General features: G+C 36.8%; 3 long non-coding RNA genes across 3 annotated transcripts; all 3 read left to right on the top strand.

The window, feature by feature from the left end:
• The first annotated feature begins 683 nt into the window (after window positions 1-683).
• Window positions 684-1,475, top strand: LOC136816406 (uncharacterized). Its single transcript, XR_010847922.1, has 3 exons — window positions 684-882; window positions 1,125-1,240; window positions 1,404-1,475. It is a non-coding gene; the product is annotated as an uncharacterized lncRNA (long non-coding RNA).
• Window positions 1,476-3,085: 1,610 nt separating this feature from the next.
• On the top strand, window positions 3,086-6,776 carry LOC136816405 (uncharacterized). Its single transcript, XR_010847921.1, has 4 exons — window positions 3,086-3,164; window positions 5,574-5,723; window positions 6,051-6,276; window positions 6,690-6,776. It is a non-coding gene; the product is annotated as an uncharacterized lncRNA (long non-coding RNA).
• Window positions 6,777-7,506: 730 nt separating this feature from the next.
• Window positions 7,507-8,424, top strand: LOC136816404 (uncharacterized). The gene is made up of 3 exons (XR_010847920.1): window positions 7,507-7,541; window positions 7,723-8,003; window positions 8,318-8,424. It is a non-coding gene; the product is annotated as an uncharacterized lncRNA (long non-coding RNA).
• Window positions 8,425-18,235: the final 9,811 nt, after the last annotated feature.

Below are 18,235 nucleotides of genomic sequence, written 5' to 3'. Positions count from 1 at the left end.
TCAAGTTTCTGGTCAACGATTGGACGTCTAACAAACTTGCTATCACACTCCTTAAAAACAAAAAGCTTTTTGTCACGATTGAAGACCGTGCTTATTCAATGAATCTAACCAGCACCAAAAAAATCGAAAGGAAAGCAGTCCCTGAGCTGTCTAGTCAACACGAAGAAGCGGACACAAAAATGTTTTTGTGTGCTGGACATGCAGCTAGATGTGGGTTTCAAAACATCAAAATCGTTACTGTCGATTCAGATGTTGCTGTGCTGTCAATATATTACCAGAATTTGCTCCAATCGTCCCTATACTTGGAAATCGGAACATCAACGAAAACGAAATTGTTTGATCTGAAGAGGAACATTATCGACAAAAATCTCCGAGAGATTCTACCAGCTCTTCATGCAGTCAGTGGATGTGATTCAACAAGTGCATTCAGCGGGATCGGAAAGGTACAACTACTTTATTATGCTATGAAATTTTTTAACAAAGAGCATGGAGCTTGAAGGCGATCTTTTTCAACTCAGAATTTAAATTTGAGAATTCCTTTCTGTATGCGATTCTTATTAAATATGTTATACTGTGGCATTCTTTGACATTTTAAGAAATAAGTGTTTCATCTGTTTTGACTTTTTTTATATAATATATATTTTATACATTTTAATATATTATGATAATATTTTTGTAGGTAAAATGCAAAACAGTGATGATGTCGAATAAAAGATTCATAGAGGCGGCTAAATCAATCGGCAACAACTACAACATATCAGACAATGTTATCAACACGTTAGAAGAATACATGTGCAAACTGTACGGGACTGATCATACCAATATCAACGAAGCCCGTTATCATTTGTTTACAAAGTCAAAAACAATTCCTGATCCGAACAGGTATGTTTTCAGTCCACATCCTTGAAATTTCACAAAAAGTATCTTCTACCTATAGACCATCCTTTGTTTATTTGTGATTGTTTGTTACCGTTGACATAAAATAAATAGCTACAAGAGGCTAATGAAATTCAACCTATTTAAAGCTTACAAAAGTCTTAAATGAAATGAAATATCCTTTTGGTGTGGCACTAGCATTAGTAAAGATCTGGAAATACAATCGTTTGTTTTATTTCTACTTTAAGACTTCCACCAACGAGAGACGCATTGTATCAACACATCAAACGAGCTAACTACCAAACCCGAGAGTGGAAATTGGCAATGGACCGGTTTTATCAATGGGAATCCCCTGTTGGGCATGGTACGCTCATATTTATTGCTCATTTTTGACCAAATTTATCAAATAAGCTAGTAAAGTAAAGTAAATCGAACATAAAGATGTCGGTAGGGTTATGATTAACAAGGGTTGTTTTGGTCTATTTGAAATTTCTTCTTGTTTAAAGAGATGCATTTTAAATCTTTAGGATGGATGGATACAGGAGGCGTACTTAATGTCAACTGGATGGAAAACAAGCCCGCCCCTGACACAGTTCTCGAGTTTGCATCTTGTAAGTGCAAGAAAACTAAATGCTGTAACAAGCAATGTAAATGTAAATCGCTTGGACTCCCTTGCACCGATTTATGTGAATGCGTGAACTGTGAGAACGAACCAATTGCCTCTGAAGAGCAGAAAGACGACGAAGTCGTCGGTGATGACGAGGGAATGGACGATGACGTAATCGATTTTGACGATTTATTGGATGAAGGCGATGACAATTCTTTTTATAACTTTTTATAGCTTTTTTATTCCTTTTTTACTCAGAAAATGAGCCTTATTAGTTAAAATTTTCTACTTTGTTGCTATTCATTGCTAAATCTTTTAACTTTCATCCAAATACATTTAATGAAATGTAAGCGAGTTTTTTATTGAAGATGTGCATCATTACCAGAGAAATTTACTATGTTAATATTGGTTTTGAATGTAATTTTAATTGATAATTATTTTATATCACTGTTTATAACAATATTAACATGCTAGTTTCAATCGCTAGGAATTTTACTTCAGTCGTTGTAGGTTTTGTACTTTCTCATAATTAATCCAATTCAAATTACAATTTTCCCTAGGATAAAGTAAAATTCTTTAACATTGAAGCTCGTTTAGTTGGTTCAGTGTTCTGCAAGAGTGTGTTGGTTTTGATTTTGTGATACTTTAGGTATTGCGTATGTTAATTCACTCTATTTGTACGTAATTTGTTTCAATTTTATGCTTGAACATCTTAAAATCATCTTTGACGTTAAAATTCTTCATATTTCTGGTCTGCATTTTCTACCTTCCTTTTTTGACGTCAATTTTATCATTTTGTTATGTTTTTGATTATACATGGTTGTCTTTGAAATTGAATATCTTGAGTTTCACTTAAGCTTTTGAAACAAAATTTTCAACAGCGCTTACTTACATGCTAAGGATTAATTCAATCTAAAAATACGTCAAAAAATTAATTTTAAAACATGTTTTTTTGAAAACGTTAGTCGGTAGGAGTAGAAAAAAAGGTGAAACTTTTGCATGATTACCAAGAAATGAAAAAAACTGGAAGGGATACAGCAATGTTTTTGCTATTGAGAGTTAGCCCTATTTATCAGTAACAGATTGGCAAAGTTTCATTTGAATTCAATAAACTGTTTAAAAGTTAGATATAACTTAGTAAACACAATTGACGTCAAAAATATATTGCTATTTTTGCATTCCGGTCCGTAAAATAGACATCTACAAGAAAATTTCGGACGGCAAACAAGTAAATTCGGAAACTTCAGGCATAGTGCTGCATGATGATATATGTTTGCACGTGCCTCTACGACTGTCATAGTTGACCTCCCCCAGCTCCCGGACTACAAGGGAAAATGGGTTTTTAAATTTGCGAAAGATTGACACTGCAACGACTTCTTCTCAAAAAACGCTAATTTTCACGAAATTTTCAAAGTTGAAACATTCCAGAGGCTAAACATGGTGGAATAGCGGCTAGACGAAAAAAAAGGTGAATTTCCATTTTTAGCACCCGCATATCATTGAAATTTTGTAAATTTTGCTTACGCGCATGCGTTTGCCAAAAGAGTCGCACTCCGCTCGCTAACGCTCGCTCCGTGCGTNAGAGATAAAAAAAAAGATCCGAAACTGGATTCCGAAACTTGGAGTTCCAACTAATGAAATCTGGCAAAAGACGATAAGACTTTTACATAATATCGAAAAGGTATTCGCTATTCCAAAAACCAGCAAAGCCACATAGAATACTCACGGCCTAGTTGTTTACGATCGATTTGGTTTAACTTTAACCCTTTAAGTGCCATGGTGATTTTTTTCTAAGTTTTTTAAAGAAAATCGCTAGTTCAAACTTTAAAGGCTTATATCTCCGGATCTAGACTAGAAGGAGTTAGAAGCTCGTTTATTTAGTCCGTTGGATAGCTTAGAGTCTCCTTTCTTTTAAGCGCCTTCGGCGCCGCCTGATTTAGGAAGGGCGGGATAGGTGGCGGCTAAGGGAGGGTAGGTAAGGGAAATTAAAGCAATCAGGCCCACCGCGCGGACCTGCCTGAATGATAGAAAGGTGCCCAGGGGTGGAACTTCAAAGTAATTTGCTGGAGCACAGAATGAAGTGAACCAGGGCCAAATTAGAGGTTCTTATATTCATAGAATTATATTTCACAGGTCTATCGACCTCTACGAAATAATTTAGATTTAACAATATTGTCTACTTCTTCATCTGTCGTCCAGTTGTCAGAAGATATGGGCAGAGAAGACGTTGTTTTGGTCTTTGTCCTAGGTTTTCGAACTAGGCGAAGGTTTATTCTAGGGCTTCCTCTTACATGCCAAACGAAATCATCATTTTTTAAATTCATCTTATTCGCCTTTTGGCACATATCTTTAATAATTTTTCTTTCGTTGATGGTGAAGTCGTCTGTAATGCTAAAGCCACCAATTTCATTGAATCGTTTCAGCTTATGCAGAGTTTGCATTATCCGTCTTTTTTCCTCTATACTTTTTAAGATCAACTTGATTGGACGCCCAATGTAGCCCTTTCTGTTTTGTCCAATGCGATGATGGTGGGACGGTTTGATATCTTGGACGCCAATGTTACCTAGTATACCTTCAATACTATTCTGTCTGTTCCTGTTGTTCCTCTTTGTTATCTACCTCAATTCCACCTTCCATGTATAATAATATTTCGTTTTCTTGATTCGATGCTCTGTCTCATTCTTGTTTCTTGTTGGTGTTCTCTCACTGTGAATTTGATATTATCCTTGTGTTTCTTAGTTATTTCAGCGTAGTTTTTTCTGATGATTTTTTCTATGTAATTCGTCGTTAGTTTTATTTCTTCTTTTATACTCTGCTTGGTTTTTATTTCAAAGTCAGCCATCTTATTGGTTAAGATGTTTTCGATATCGTTCTTAAGGCTGCGGTTCTTGGCTAGCTGGTTGTTGAGCTTTTTAATGACGTCGTCCTTCTTCTCAATCTCCCTCTGCATCATATGATACGAGTTCTCACCTATTTTACTCATTAGAGATCGTGTTATCCGCACGCAATTCTGACATAGATATTGTTCGTTATAAGTGTTGGCAAAAATTTGCAGCTGATAAAGCGGTAATTGTGTGCACTCGTAGTGTACCATGCGGTGGCATTTTCGGCATTTTAGACGGTTTTGGTCATCGTCATCTGAGCAGGAGGTGACAGTGCATGTTTGGTTTTGTTTAGCTTCTTCAAATGGGTGTTTTTCTTTCTTTTTGTCGGGTTTTTCGTTCATGTTTTTGATTTTGCTAAATTTCAACCATTTTTGAAGAACTGGCTCATTCGTTGACCAAAAAAGGTAAAAAAACGGTCAAAATCTAAAAAAAGTGGATTTTTGTCAAATTTTTGCATTTCTCAGTGGGCACAGAAAGTCTGGAGGACGACTATATGACGTCCAAATCACGTCCGCCCGTCCATAGCCCGTCCCGGTCAAATTGGGACGTCCTTAAAACGTCTTTAACGGACTTGATTTTTAAAAGACGTCTAAAAGGCGTCCTAAAAACGTCCAAAATTATGTTATTAAGACCGGTGATTGGAAGTCTGGTAACTAGTGTATACAAACATGAATGTAGTAGGGGGTGTAATATTTCATGACATTGATTTTGTAAATGGAAATATTAGAGCGTTCAGCAAGAATTTCACAAATATATAAATTTCATTTTCATATTTTTCCAATGCAGACATTAAAAAATGTTCATCATATTATTTTTATAGTTAACAAATAGTTAATTCGAATAACCCCCCGACTACTTCTTGAAAATAATAAAAATGAAATACGGCAATCTGATTGGCCCAAAGCTGACAAATGCTTTGATCGTTGCCAGTAGACTTTGACGTTATATCCTTTGCTTTTTAAATTGTAGGCATTTTGCATTTTCAACGAGTTCGCCCAAAAGTCTGGGACTATTATTCTTTATGGCTTCTGCAGGACGCATGACGATAAAATACTCGGACAAAACAAAATGAAAGTTTGAAGATTTATCTAAAAACATTTTTGATAATTCCATTGACCGATTCTATAACGACATCTGAGACAATAAATAGTTAACTCTCTTTAATTCGATCTTCCAGGGACTTAAAATTGTTTTTCGAATTATAGAGAGTGTTTTGACGCCCGGCCGTTCTCGATCATGAAGAAGAGAAGGCACTGGCTTCGTTGGTGGAGCATACGTGTGAGTGGCAGGTACCCATGGACAGGACGGATCTAAGATACTTTGTTCAAGACTGTCTCAACAAAAAGGGCGTAAAGGTGAGAGAAATATTCTGATACACTGACGTCTGGTTTTTTAGGGGAATTAAACCAATTTACATTTTTATGTTTTTTATAAGCATTGCATTTATAAGCATATCTAGGCTCAGAAATGGCAATAATTTAAATCCTGTACTAAGCGTTTCTTGAGCCCAAGAAAGATCTCTTTCTTGGGTTGGGCTGGGGTTTTACGGATTTTCGGAATTTTCCTAACATTTTGCTCGGGGTATAAGCATCATTAGGAACATTTTTGGCCTTGCCAAGCCTTCGACCTAGGCATCGTCGAGCCTATATGCTTATAAAAAACATGTATATATTGTCATACAGTTGTTCAAAAATGAAAACCTCCCTAGCACGGATGGAACGCTTCACTCGTGACTTTAAACTCAAACTACGAAGTGTAGACAACGTCAAACCGAACAGAAGTGGGTTAACTTTGGAAGACGTGAACAAATTTTTCGTCAATCTGGAAAAAAAACTCGACGGGGCACCACCCGAGAATATTTGGAATTTTGATGAGACCGATTTCACTGACGATCCCGGAAAGAAAAAGGTTCGACATTTCCGAATTATTGCTCAAATCTGACCACTTTATTACACGAGAAAAGGTGTTTTTCACCCCTTCCTCCGTGACCCGATGTGCAAATTCGTACCTTTTCAGATAGAATCAGGCAAATAAACAAATATAGGGATTTAAAATCTTCGGTTTTACAAAGGTGGAGATTTCATACTCAATTCCTAATCATAGGTTAAATAAATTTTATCAAAAGTTTAATTGGATTCTCATACCATTTGTGTTACTGTGGGAATTTCATTATTACATTGATATTCAATTTTTGATTTAAACCTAGCCCATTAAGATCTGACCGGGTCATTTACACAGGAGTCTTTTTGGATTGTGAGCACCATATTTCTGTTTCACAGGATTTGCCAATCAACTTTATCGACCTTTATTATCTCATCCAGGTCATTGTATCTAAGAGCAGACGAAGAGTTGAATGATGCATGCCTCACTTGAAAACTTCGTCCACAGTTATGTGTTGCGGCAACCCGGAGGTGAGTTTATGCCACCCAATGATTGTATATAAATCTAAAGTCTATTCACGATAAGTGTGCACTCTTTTTTCTTTTACCTATAACTTTAGAAGGAATTCTTCAATCTTTATAAATTTGGTATCATTGGAAAGATATTAGTGAGTGGAACAATTTGAAATAAAAAAGTCTTTAAAAAAATACTAAAAACGAAGATGAAAATGAAGAAGATAAAAATGAAGATCTTGTAGAAAAGTGCCATAACTTTCATTTTCACTGAAGAGATTCTTTGATCTTAGGAGATTATCACTGTGAAGAAATTTCATTAAAATATTTATTCAATATAAAGTTATGATACAAAGTTGATAAGTGATTGACCCCAAAAAACAGCAAAAAACTGCAGAAAACAGCGTTTTTAGACGTCAATCATCTTATAACAGCTTATAACTTTGTTTGATATCTTTTGACTGAATGATTATTTTTGAGAATTTTTTTCACAGTGATGACGTTCGATGATTAAGGATTCACTTCAGTGAAAATGATAGTTATAGCACTTTTCTACAAGATCTTCATTTTTTTCTTCTTCATTTTCATCTTTATTTTTATAATCTTCTTAAAGTTTTTTTTATTTCAAATTGTTCCACTCACTAATATCTTTCCAATGATACCAAATTTATAAAGATTGAAGAATTCCTTCAAAAGTTATAGGTAAATGAAAAAAGAGTGCACACTTATCGTGAATAGACTTTAGTGGGAAAATTGGAAGAAAAAAGGGATTAGAGGCATGTATGTTTCTATGTAGAAACGGACTTCTCCAGATTCATATTTGTCCTCAATAAAGTTTTTTTTGCTTATTTTACCGTTCACATAGCCTGCCTTAGCATTTATTTACAGACAACACCTGAGTGACTTAAATGTGGGCTTTGAATTATAATGGAAATAACGTATCTCATTACATTTCTCTAAGGTGCTTCGTATAGTATGAGTCAAAATGGTTGGTTTGAGGCACGATCCTTCACCAAAATGGTTTATGGACCTAGGTTATAATTGGTGATCTTGGGTGCCATCGACGTCTTGAATGAAAACCGTTGTGACAACATTGCATTCATTCCTCTCATTCCAAACACCACCTACATATCACAACCCCTTGATATTGTCGTTTTCTCCCCAGTGAAGAAGTTTCTAAGGCAATTCTAAGGAGTACTTTCGTCAGAATAGAAAGCGAACTTGGAACTGCCCTACAATCTGGTTAGTATGCATTTTTATATAAAATTGACAGCGGTTGATTTTCTTAAAAATACTTTTTCTATGGAGACTTTATAATTTTTCCTTCAGTAGTTCTTTTTTCTTAATAAACGGAAGAGCAAAAATCTTTTTGAGAGTCACCGTAATAAACTTAGAGTTTGAAGAGAAGCAACAACGGTCTAAGCCAACGGGCCTGATAAGTTGTGGGTTTTTGAGTGTCAAATAAAACTAAAATTTGCTTCTCTACCTTTGTCTAATGAAGCCATGGACAGTAGATATCACATTTTAATGAATTCTATCATTCCACGTAATTTTAGGAATTAGAACGCATTCACCTATTGAACCGGAGCAAGATTGCAAAGAAGATCTTCACGGATCCATGTCGTTGATGGCTTGGATACAAACGAGAGTTCTAGATGTTCTGTGACCAGTGAGTACACGTACTTATAAGCATATTTTCTTTTTACAAACAGTCTCGGTTACGCTTAGCTATATTTTGGAGTGAAGCTCTAGAGCTGTTTGCATTGTGCTTAATTCTTCCAAAAAGAGGGAGTCATTCAAATGGAAAAGATAAACAAAACTTACACCCAAGTATACACCAATCATCAAGCTTACTTATATGCTTATTTTTTCACCAAATCCACTACAACAATTGCTAGGTATGTGCGTGGCTTAAGGGTCGGTTTTTTCACCTTCCAAAGTCTCTCCAAGGGTAGGATAAATCAGAGAGTTTTAAATTAGTCTCTCTAAGGGTCACCCTTTCAGTAAAAATCAGTCTCTTTATAAAGGGTCCGGGTTTGGAGGTTCAACACATACCCAGCATCACTCAACTCTAGTACCCCTACCCAGATTTTAACAGTAGGTTTTGTAGTCGTTAAAAAGATGGAAAACCGGTCGTTAATGTAACACAATGGAGAAACCTTACTCTTTTTGCAATACCTTTATGAAAACTATTTTCCCTTTTTTCTAAAGACAAACAAACCAGTAGCAAGAAATGTGAGCCTGGCAAAAATGCTTGTGACATGCAGGATACGCAGGCGGCTGCAACTAGCTCTAAAATCCCCGAGGTTTTATACAGGAACCAGCACAGTCCCAAAGTAAGCAAGTATGGATGATGGTTAACAACCAGGGCCATCAAACGTTATCAACGACAGAGAGGATGCAGACAGTGATGTGGGATTGAATGAAAGTAGTGACGTTGAAGAGCAACTGACAATTGAGTTGGAGGAAGACTTTGCTGCACAATCAAGTGAGGATGAGGAATACCTCGATACAGAGGATGAGATGGATCAAATCGAGATGGAGGCGATGGAACATCCTGCTGTGGAACAAAGAAGAGAACAGGCCGAAGAATAATCCCCCGCAGATACACAAGTAGAGGAAACTGGGAAAATGACGGATGAAGAGGACGGAGATTGTATCAGCTGGGTGTGGCTGCAATATCGTTTGAAACAGCGACACTATTTCTTAAATGTGAGTGTCTGCACCCTTTCTATATGAACTCGTTAGAAATATTTGAACCCTTTGGCATTTTTATTTGACAATAAGATTAGTAAAGTGTAACAGCTGACTAATTCCTTACGTACACCCCTGTGTCACAGAACCCACTGGAAAATTTGGCAAAAATTTGGATTTTTAGCCCCACTGGCAAGATTACTTTGATCTTATCCCCACTCGAAATTCAATGTTCAAACGTTGGACATTTCGGGTATAACTAACCATGCTAAAGACTGTACCCAAGGACTTAATTGGAACGAAGCTAGGCTTTTAAAGACTGAAGAGAACAAATTTGATAGAAAAGTGCGAGAGGCATTGGAAATCCAATTCCGTCAGATAGCGCCACATAGTGACCATGGTCTTAATTTAGACGATGGTCAGTATGTGACATCTAGGTTTTGGAAGCCAATGCTCTCGCACATTAGGGAGAAGACATTACATTGACTTTTTTGACGTCAAAAAAAGTCAAGATAGCGCCTTCAACCGTTTGTATTGTTTAGACCTGACGAAGACCCGCACCAAGCAGGTCGAAATATTGTTTACACGAAAAATATATACAGAATGACCATTAAAATGTTATTTAAATTATAATCTACATTCGTATCAAAGTATGACACTAAAGGCAATGATGTTCAAAAGTTGCACTCCAAAACCAACCCCCACTGGGTTTTTTAGCCTTGGAACAATAGAATTGATATCCCCATCGGGACCTCAATAAGAATTTCTATCCCCACTGAGGGCTGTGAGACAGGGTTGTTTAAGTGGATTAATTTTGGGGTGGACATAATTTGGTGATTGGCCAAAATTAAATCATGGTGGGGATTTGATCCGGCGATTAGGAAGATTTTAGGCTCCGAGTTCATATTTTCCAAATCGCTTCAATCACTCTACAGCACCTGACCCCGAGAATGTAGTAAACCCCGAGAATGTAGGTTTCTCATTTTTTAGCATTGTAGCCCTAACGATAGTTCAACTTCATAAAAAGTTGTTTCAGAGCATACTGCTACATATTACTTATTATTTCTAGACATAAAGTTTTAACTGGAATTAATTTTTTTCAGCGAAAATCTGAATCGAAGTTGATTTGATACTACCCGAATTGAGACATTTTAAAAATAAATCCTCTCTAAATCGAAATCTATTGGAATTAAGTTATGATGATAGGGTATTTTCTTATTCCTAATGAACTAAGGAAATGGGTAAAATAGTCCATTTCAATACTTATTGTTCTAAATTAGATATTTTGAAGAAAATGTTTGACCTACTTTTTGGGGTTAGTTGACCTACAATATGGGGGCCTTCATAAACCGACATAAAAAGTCTGTCAAATTATATACAAATTGTTTGTTGTACTTTCATAACATGAAAGTATTACCTAAGAGATGATTAATGTTGACATTTTGAGCTGTTACGATGTGTCCCAGACCCGCTAGGACCCCAGCCCAATTAAAAAATTGCCAAAGTTTGGAACTATAGAATTTCTATCCCATTGGGACTTTAGTAGACATCTTTGGACCCGATGTGGGAAAAAAATTCCACCGGGGCTGTGAGGCAGGAGTGTTGTTACATTATTCACATATTTTTAACACAAAAATTTCAACCTATAAATTAAAAACAACTTCTTTGTCTCTTCTTTTCGTCCTTTCTTTTACTTTTCATCATTTATAGCATGATAGAATTAATATCTTTGTTAATTTTTTGTCAGAGTAAATTTCTAAAGTATGAATTTCACTTAGAGAACAATAATTTCCGATGAATACTGTAATTCTTGCTCTCGACAACCGAATCTTTTCACCTACATTCTGGGGGTTAAAAAGCAAAAAAATCCAATTTTCGGAACAACAAAATGCTCTTTAGAAGATTGTTTTGGCATAAAATATTTCTAAAATCTATGGTTATAATTAATCCAATTGAAAAAATATCAACATTTTACAAATACTAGATTTAAAGCCATGAAACCAAACCTACATTCTGGGGGTTATAACGTAAATGAGAGTCAACTTTAAAGGCCAAAAAAATTAGCCTATCTATCAAAAGTAATGAAACTAACCTCTGGGAAAGGATTTTGGGGGTTCAAAATTTCGTTGAAAACATTCAATATTTTTTTTAATGCAAATCTACATCTTTCAGGTCTGATTCAAATGTCACCTACATTCTCGGGGTCAGGTGCTGTACCGTCCTCACAGTGCAAATACATGAACTCACTAATGATAAATTTGGCGGGGATAAAATCTTGAATAACAGATTTTGAAAATTGTGGCGGGAACAATCTCTCCGGCTATGGTTACCCAGTATTTCAAATGTGTACCAATTTTGGTACAGAAATTTATTTATTTTTTCGTGCTCTTATTTAATTTAATTTATAGAAGTGTATTTCTCAGGTCTATTGACCTCTATGAAACAATCTTACATCTTTACAATTTATAGATCTTATCTTTCCATTCGTTTGTCAATTCTAGTTTGAATTTCCATACGGACGGTGCATTTACAACATTGTTTGCCAAACTGTTCCAAGTATCAATGCTCCTATAGTAAAGTGAATTCGTTTGGTATCCTCTAATGCCGTCTTCAGCGAAATTCCTCTTTAATTCGAGATTGTGCTTACGTTGAGGTCGATTTCGAAGAACGAGTTTCTGACATAGGGAAGATTTATCATAGACATTAAGATGTTTATATACTTCCACCATGTCCCCGATTTTACGCCGGATCTTGAGGCTGGGTAGGTTCATGACTTGTAAACGTTCTTCATATGAATGGTTTCTATAACCACCGACAAGTCTTGTGGCCCTACGTTGGACACTTTCAATTGCATCAGAGTGTTTGATCAGTCGTGGAGACCAAACAGCTTGCGCGTACTCAAGGTGAGGTCTCACAAATGCAATGAAAAGTGTGCGGAGCATCTCGGGAGAAAGGAAGTCGAAGCTTCTATTAATCAATCCAACGATCGAGTTAGCCTTCTTGATCTTGGTGTAGATGTGTTCTTCGAAATTCAATTCACTATCAATAATCACTCCAAGATCCTTCTCTTGATCAACATGTTCTAGGACAGAGCCAGCGATCTCGTAAGGATGTGCATGTTGAATGTTCTAGAATTTCCCTAGTGTCAACACGTGGCACTTGTCAGGATGGAATTTCAACAACCAGTCACCAGACCACTTTTCCATTGCCTCGATATCGTGCTGAAGTCTAATTGCATCTTCAGCGTTATTTATTTCTTCAACAAGCTTTGTGTCATCGGCAAAGAGAAACATTTCTGAGTTGGTAACTTCAGCTAGATCATTGATGTAAATAACGAAAAGGAGTGGACCTAAGACACTTCCTTGTGGTACACCACTTTGCACCTGGCATTTCTTAGATAACTTTCCATTGACCTTCACATATTGGTAACGATCGGACAAAAATGCTTTCATCCAACCAAGTACCCTTCCTCTGATACCATACGCTTCGAGTTTGCTTAGTAATCTGCGATGTGGAACGGTGTCAAATGCCTTTGCGAAGTCGAAATAGATTACGTCAACAACCTTACCATTGGATATCGAGTCTGCACATTTGTCTAAGTAGTGAAGTAGTTGTGTCACTGTCGATCGTTTACCCATGAACCCATGTTGTTTGGTTGATAGCAATTTCTCATTCGTGAGGTGTTCCGTTATTTGTTTCTTTAGGATTCTTTCCATTACTCTACACGCAACTGATGTTAAACTAACGGGCCTGTAATTTTCTGCAAGGTTCTTTTTTCCTTTCTTGTAGATCGGGGACACATGTGCAGTCTTCCAATCATCAGGTAGTTTACTTTCTACGAAGGACTTGGCCATGATAGTATGTAAAGGACCGGCTATGTAAAAGGCCAGCTTTTTCAGCATGACTGGGTGAATCTCATCAGGTCCTAGCGATTTATTAGGATTCAAATCTTTCAGTTCCTTTTTGATCATGTCGATTGTTAGATCGAATGCTAAATCTGTGTCTGTTCGTGAGGGAAACTCAGGTAGTGATCCAGCAGGTTCAATCGTAAAAACACTGCAAAACTGATCCTGTAGGATGTCAGCTTTATCCTCATCAGTAAAACGAAGTGATGATTTATCATTTGGATCAAGGAGAAGAGGGGAAATTCCCGTTTTGGTCTTCATTGAGTTCCGGATATGCTTCCAAAACTTCTTAGGACTTCTTTTTGCTTGACCACAAATTCGTTCTTCTAGTGTTCTTCTTTCTCGTCTGATCTTTCCTGTAACCTTGTTTCTCGCAGTAGCGTAAATAGCTCTATTTCTCTGTTCCGAAGTTGTACCTATTGATCTTATCCATTTGCGATGAAGGCGACGTTTTTCTTTTAAGCTTTGTTGAATATCTTGATCGATTGCAAAACTTCCCTTTTTTCCGTAGGCATGTTTCCCCTTCGTACGAGGAACGTACCGATTCCTAAGCTCGAATAATTTATCTCGCAACATCTTCCAGCAATCATTTACGTTTGTATTTTCTGCTTTTTGATGGAAACCTGTAACCCAGTCAGAGTTCTCAAGATGTCCTTTCATTGCTTCAAAATCTGCCTTATTGTAGTTATAGTTTTCAATAATGCATTCTGTTTCAAGGTAACATTCGAACGTAAATGATAGAACACTGTGATCACTTTTATGAAGTGGTGAAAGATAGGTTATGTTGCTAACCTGGCTTTCTTCATTTGTCAGAATCAGGTCAATAATTGATGGCGTATCGGTACCTCTAGCTCTTGTTGGTTCATCGATGTGTTGGTAAAAGAAGGAGTCTCTTAAAGCTTCGAGAAATTGTTCGTCTTCCTTCGTGTCATCGTGAGGAGTTGACCAGTTTTCCCAATTGATATCTTTATAGTTGAAGTCACCGACGATACACTTATGACTGTATTTCTTATTCATTGCTATTTCCTTGAGAAGAAGATTAGTGCTGTATTGTTTTTTGCTGATGTTGGCGTGTTGGTTGGACTTCGATACATACATCCAAAAAGCAAAGAATCCGCTCCTTTGAGTTTGATTTCCAGCAAGCATACCTCCTGAATTCACTATTGGGTGTCACTTCGACTACATTTTTTGATCGATTTATGTGTCAAAACGATGATTCCACGTCCAACATTATTTAAGGCATTTGTTTCGTAGGGTTCGGAGTAGCCTTCAATGTGGTAGTCTTGTATGAGACGTTCTTTTTTCGAATGTTTCGGTTTTACTTCACAAATTGCAATGATATCGGGTTGTTCTTTTGAAATCACTTCATTTAGTTCTTTTCTCTTTATTTTAGTTAGTTGATCTGCATTAGTATATAGTATGTTAAGGTTTTTTCGTTTGTTAGTTTGTTCGTCTTTCTTCTTTGTTACGTCTTTTTTTCGTGTTTGGTTTATTGCCGATCTTTGGCGTTTATCTTCTTTACACCGAATCCGTTTTTTGCAAAACCCCGCACTCTCCAGACTCCATCTTTTTCGGTTTGATTTCGTGCCTTAGCATCTTCTGCCGCCTCTTTGTACTTTTTTCTTTGAGCTGGAGTTAGATCTTCGCAAATGCTTCATCCCCTTATAGGCATCAATTCCTTTTAGCGCTGGGAGATTTCCAAAAACATTCATTTTCTCTTCCTCACTGTTCAGAGTAACAATGAGGGACGCTTTTTCCCGTCTAACTGATTTGCCAATTCTTGAGATATACTTGATGTTAATTTTGACGTGGAGCTTTTCGATGAGTGTTTCACCCATGCTTCATCTTTTTTGGTAGCATCCTCTGTCGTTGGATCCTCAACACCATGGATGATGATGTTCTTTGATCTTCTGATCTTATCCCTTTCTTCTGCTGCCTCCTCCTCGTGGACCTCTTTAACGGCGGTCTTGATATTGTCATTAGGCACTTGGACATTGGCAGAAGTGGCTGCAGCATACGATTTTTACATTCCTCTTTCAATGATGTTTAAGATTCCGTTCGGAAGGTTTCTAGTTTTCTTTTCCAGTTTACTTCTACATATTCGACAGTATGAAACGCCGGGTCATAGACAATTTCTCTCTAGATTAGTGAGCTCTTTTTTTTGAGATTCAATAATCTCGAGAAGGTGTTGTTTCATTAGACTTCAATTTCTTAATTGTCTTTTCGTTTCCTTTAATCGTCTCATTAATTTTGCAAGCTCGCGCCGTTCACAGGATGGTGAGGTCCAGGTTGAGGGGAGAGGACCAAAAGATCTTTATTTACTTTCACACAATTTTGACACACGTTTTTGCTGCGTTTCGCAGTTCTTCTCCCGTCTTTACACTGCAATCATGTAGGGTGGTAGCCTTGTACAAATGTAGTGCACTAGTCGATTACACTTCGAGCAGGTTAAACTTTCTTCGTTTTGGTCGTCAGCACAGGATGAAGGACTGCAAAGCGGATTTGGAGTATTTCTATTCCTCGTGGACGTCATGATGGTTGGTTATGGTGATGTTTAAGTTGAATTGGTTGATGTTTTTGATGAATTTGAGTGGGTCTAGTAGCGATTTTTCATGATTTTTCAGAAAAACTCAGATTTTGTTGAATTTGACTGTCGCTATCAGATGTGACCTTACTCAATTGTATTTGACGTCAATTCAGTAATATTTGTTTTTACTTTTTGCTATTTCAGGTGGATAGTATGTGATCAACAATGTGGCAGTGCCTGTCACATCCATTGTTCTGAATTGAAATACAATACCCGAAAGGTTAACAAAATAGATTGGCAGACGATACCCTTCACGTGCGAAGTTTGTCAGTCGAGACCAGCGAAGAGGTTGAAACAAAAGGCGAAAAAATAAAAATTTTTAGTATTTTTTAATTCAGTGTGTAAATTTGTGTTTATAAAACATTCCTGTTGATAGTCATTTTGCTGACGTTCTTTCTGTCTATATCCAAGATTCAAAATCGTATTGTAGTGGTATTTTTTATATTTATGATCGCATTCTAATTATGTGTACTTATAAAAAACATCAAATTTTTCGCCCTTGTTTCTTTTCCCGCTTTAGAAATTCACAGCCTATTCGAGGAAAAACCCTATGACTGTTTCCCTGGTCTCCGATGTATATGCATCGTAAATTTTAGTGTGTAGCACGCACTTTTTATTTCATGGTGATTAATACACCTGTTCGACCGTAGTCGCGTGGTTAAGCGCGTGCCACTTAATTATTTAATTATCCACTAAAGTCAATCCAATCCTTTTTGACACCTTTTTCTATTGTCTATAGGTGCGTAAAAAGGACTGGGACGGTTTTAGTGGGATAAAGCGGACAAAAAAATACCCGCGCGATAATTTGCGGCTATGGTCGAAAAGGTGTATTTAAACGGCTCCTTAATTTCTCGTCTCGGCTCACACGAATTTGTCCCTTGGTATTTTTTGACAAATGGCACTTCAAATTCAATTTTTTTGTTTTGAAATAGCGCACCATTCAGGCATCATTCATTCAGCATTCATTTTTTTAATAGAAAGTCACTTATAAAATATTCAAACAATACAATACATGTCATATACTAATATATGATATTTTCTTTTTTAGTAATTAATATAAGAATGAAATACATTACAAATACAAAATAAATTAAAAACAACAAAAGAACACAAGACGACGTCCCTCCCTGGGGGAGAGTTCCCAAATGGAGAACTCGTGATATCAGAAGACAGAAGGACCAAAATTTTCGGCAGCTTAAATCAGAGTTTAACTCATGTCACCATTAGGACCATTCCCCTGCACCTCAACGAGGCAGGTTTCAAATATGTTCAAAATTACGGTACAGGACTTTTAAACAATATTGACTTGAAAAAACGATTGGAGTTCAAAGCCCGATACTTATTGATCTCCTGTTGCATCAACAGGCTATCAATCACTTTATCATCCAAAAATCAAAGGAACAAATTCACGGAGCATGTAATTATTACAGCGTTATCATTTTCCGATCAAGAAATTTACAAAAATTATCGAGAAAATGCTGAAGAGAATCAGAGTAGTTACCCGACACAAAGGAAAGGGAAAAGAACAATAAAGGTAAGAACTTTTATTAAGCATGTTACCCCAACGTTACTTTTAGACTACTATTATAATTACTGCACTGGAATTGCCATAATTGTTACTCATGTCACCAACAATTTTGTATTATGTACAAAAGATGCACATTATTTTAATACCTTGTCGGTCCTTTTAAATTTCACGAGTCTTTAGCTGTGCTAACTACAAGATATTCAACAGTAGCATGGATGTAGCATGGATGTATTCTTTCGAATCTCCGGGAAGGACATATGAATTCTGTTCCGCCTTTTTCTGGGCACACTTCATATTGAAGGTTAGTGTACGTAAATGTAATGTTTTCGAACACTTTTGTGAGAATTTATGACCCATTTTGTGAGAATTTGTGATCCATTAAGAATTCTGACGCCCACTGAGAATTTCTGACATCCCTGTCTCTTGATCCAATGAGAATTTTAACACCCCTTTCCCATTTACCAGGTGTGATTTTCTTACACCCCTATGTCAGTGACTCGACAGGTTTTATTTGGTAATCCTGTCTCAGTAAACCGGTGGTATTTTCTGAGAGCCTAGTCATACTTTCTGACAGTCCTGTCTCAGTGACCCGCTGATATTTTCTGACAGCCCTGTCTCAGTGACGCGGTGGTATTTTCTGACAGCCTCGTCTCAGTGACGCGGTGATATTTCTGACAGCCTTGTCATACTTTCTGACAGTCCTGTCTCAGTGACGCGGTGATATTTTCTGACAGCCCTGTCTCTTAGTGACCCGGTGACT

The sequence above is a fragment of the Clytia hemisphaerica genome, unplaced genomic scaffold (genome assembly GCF_902728285.1).
Source record: "Clytia hemisphaerica strain Z4C2 unplaced genomic scaffold, Clytia hemisphaerica genome assembly, whole genome shotgun sequence".
Lineage (NCBI taxonomy): Eukaryota > Metazoa > Cnidaria > Hydrozoa > Leptothecata > Clytiidae > Clytia > Clytia hemisphaerica.
This window is presented reverse-complemented; position numbering and strand designations above follow the sequence as displayed.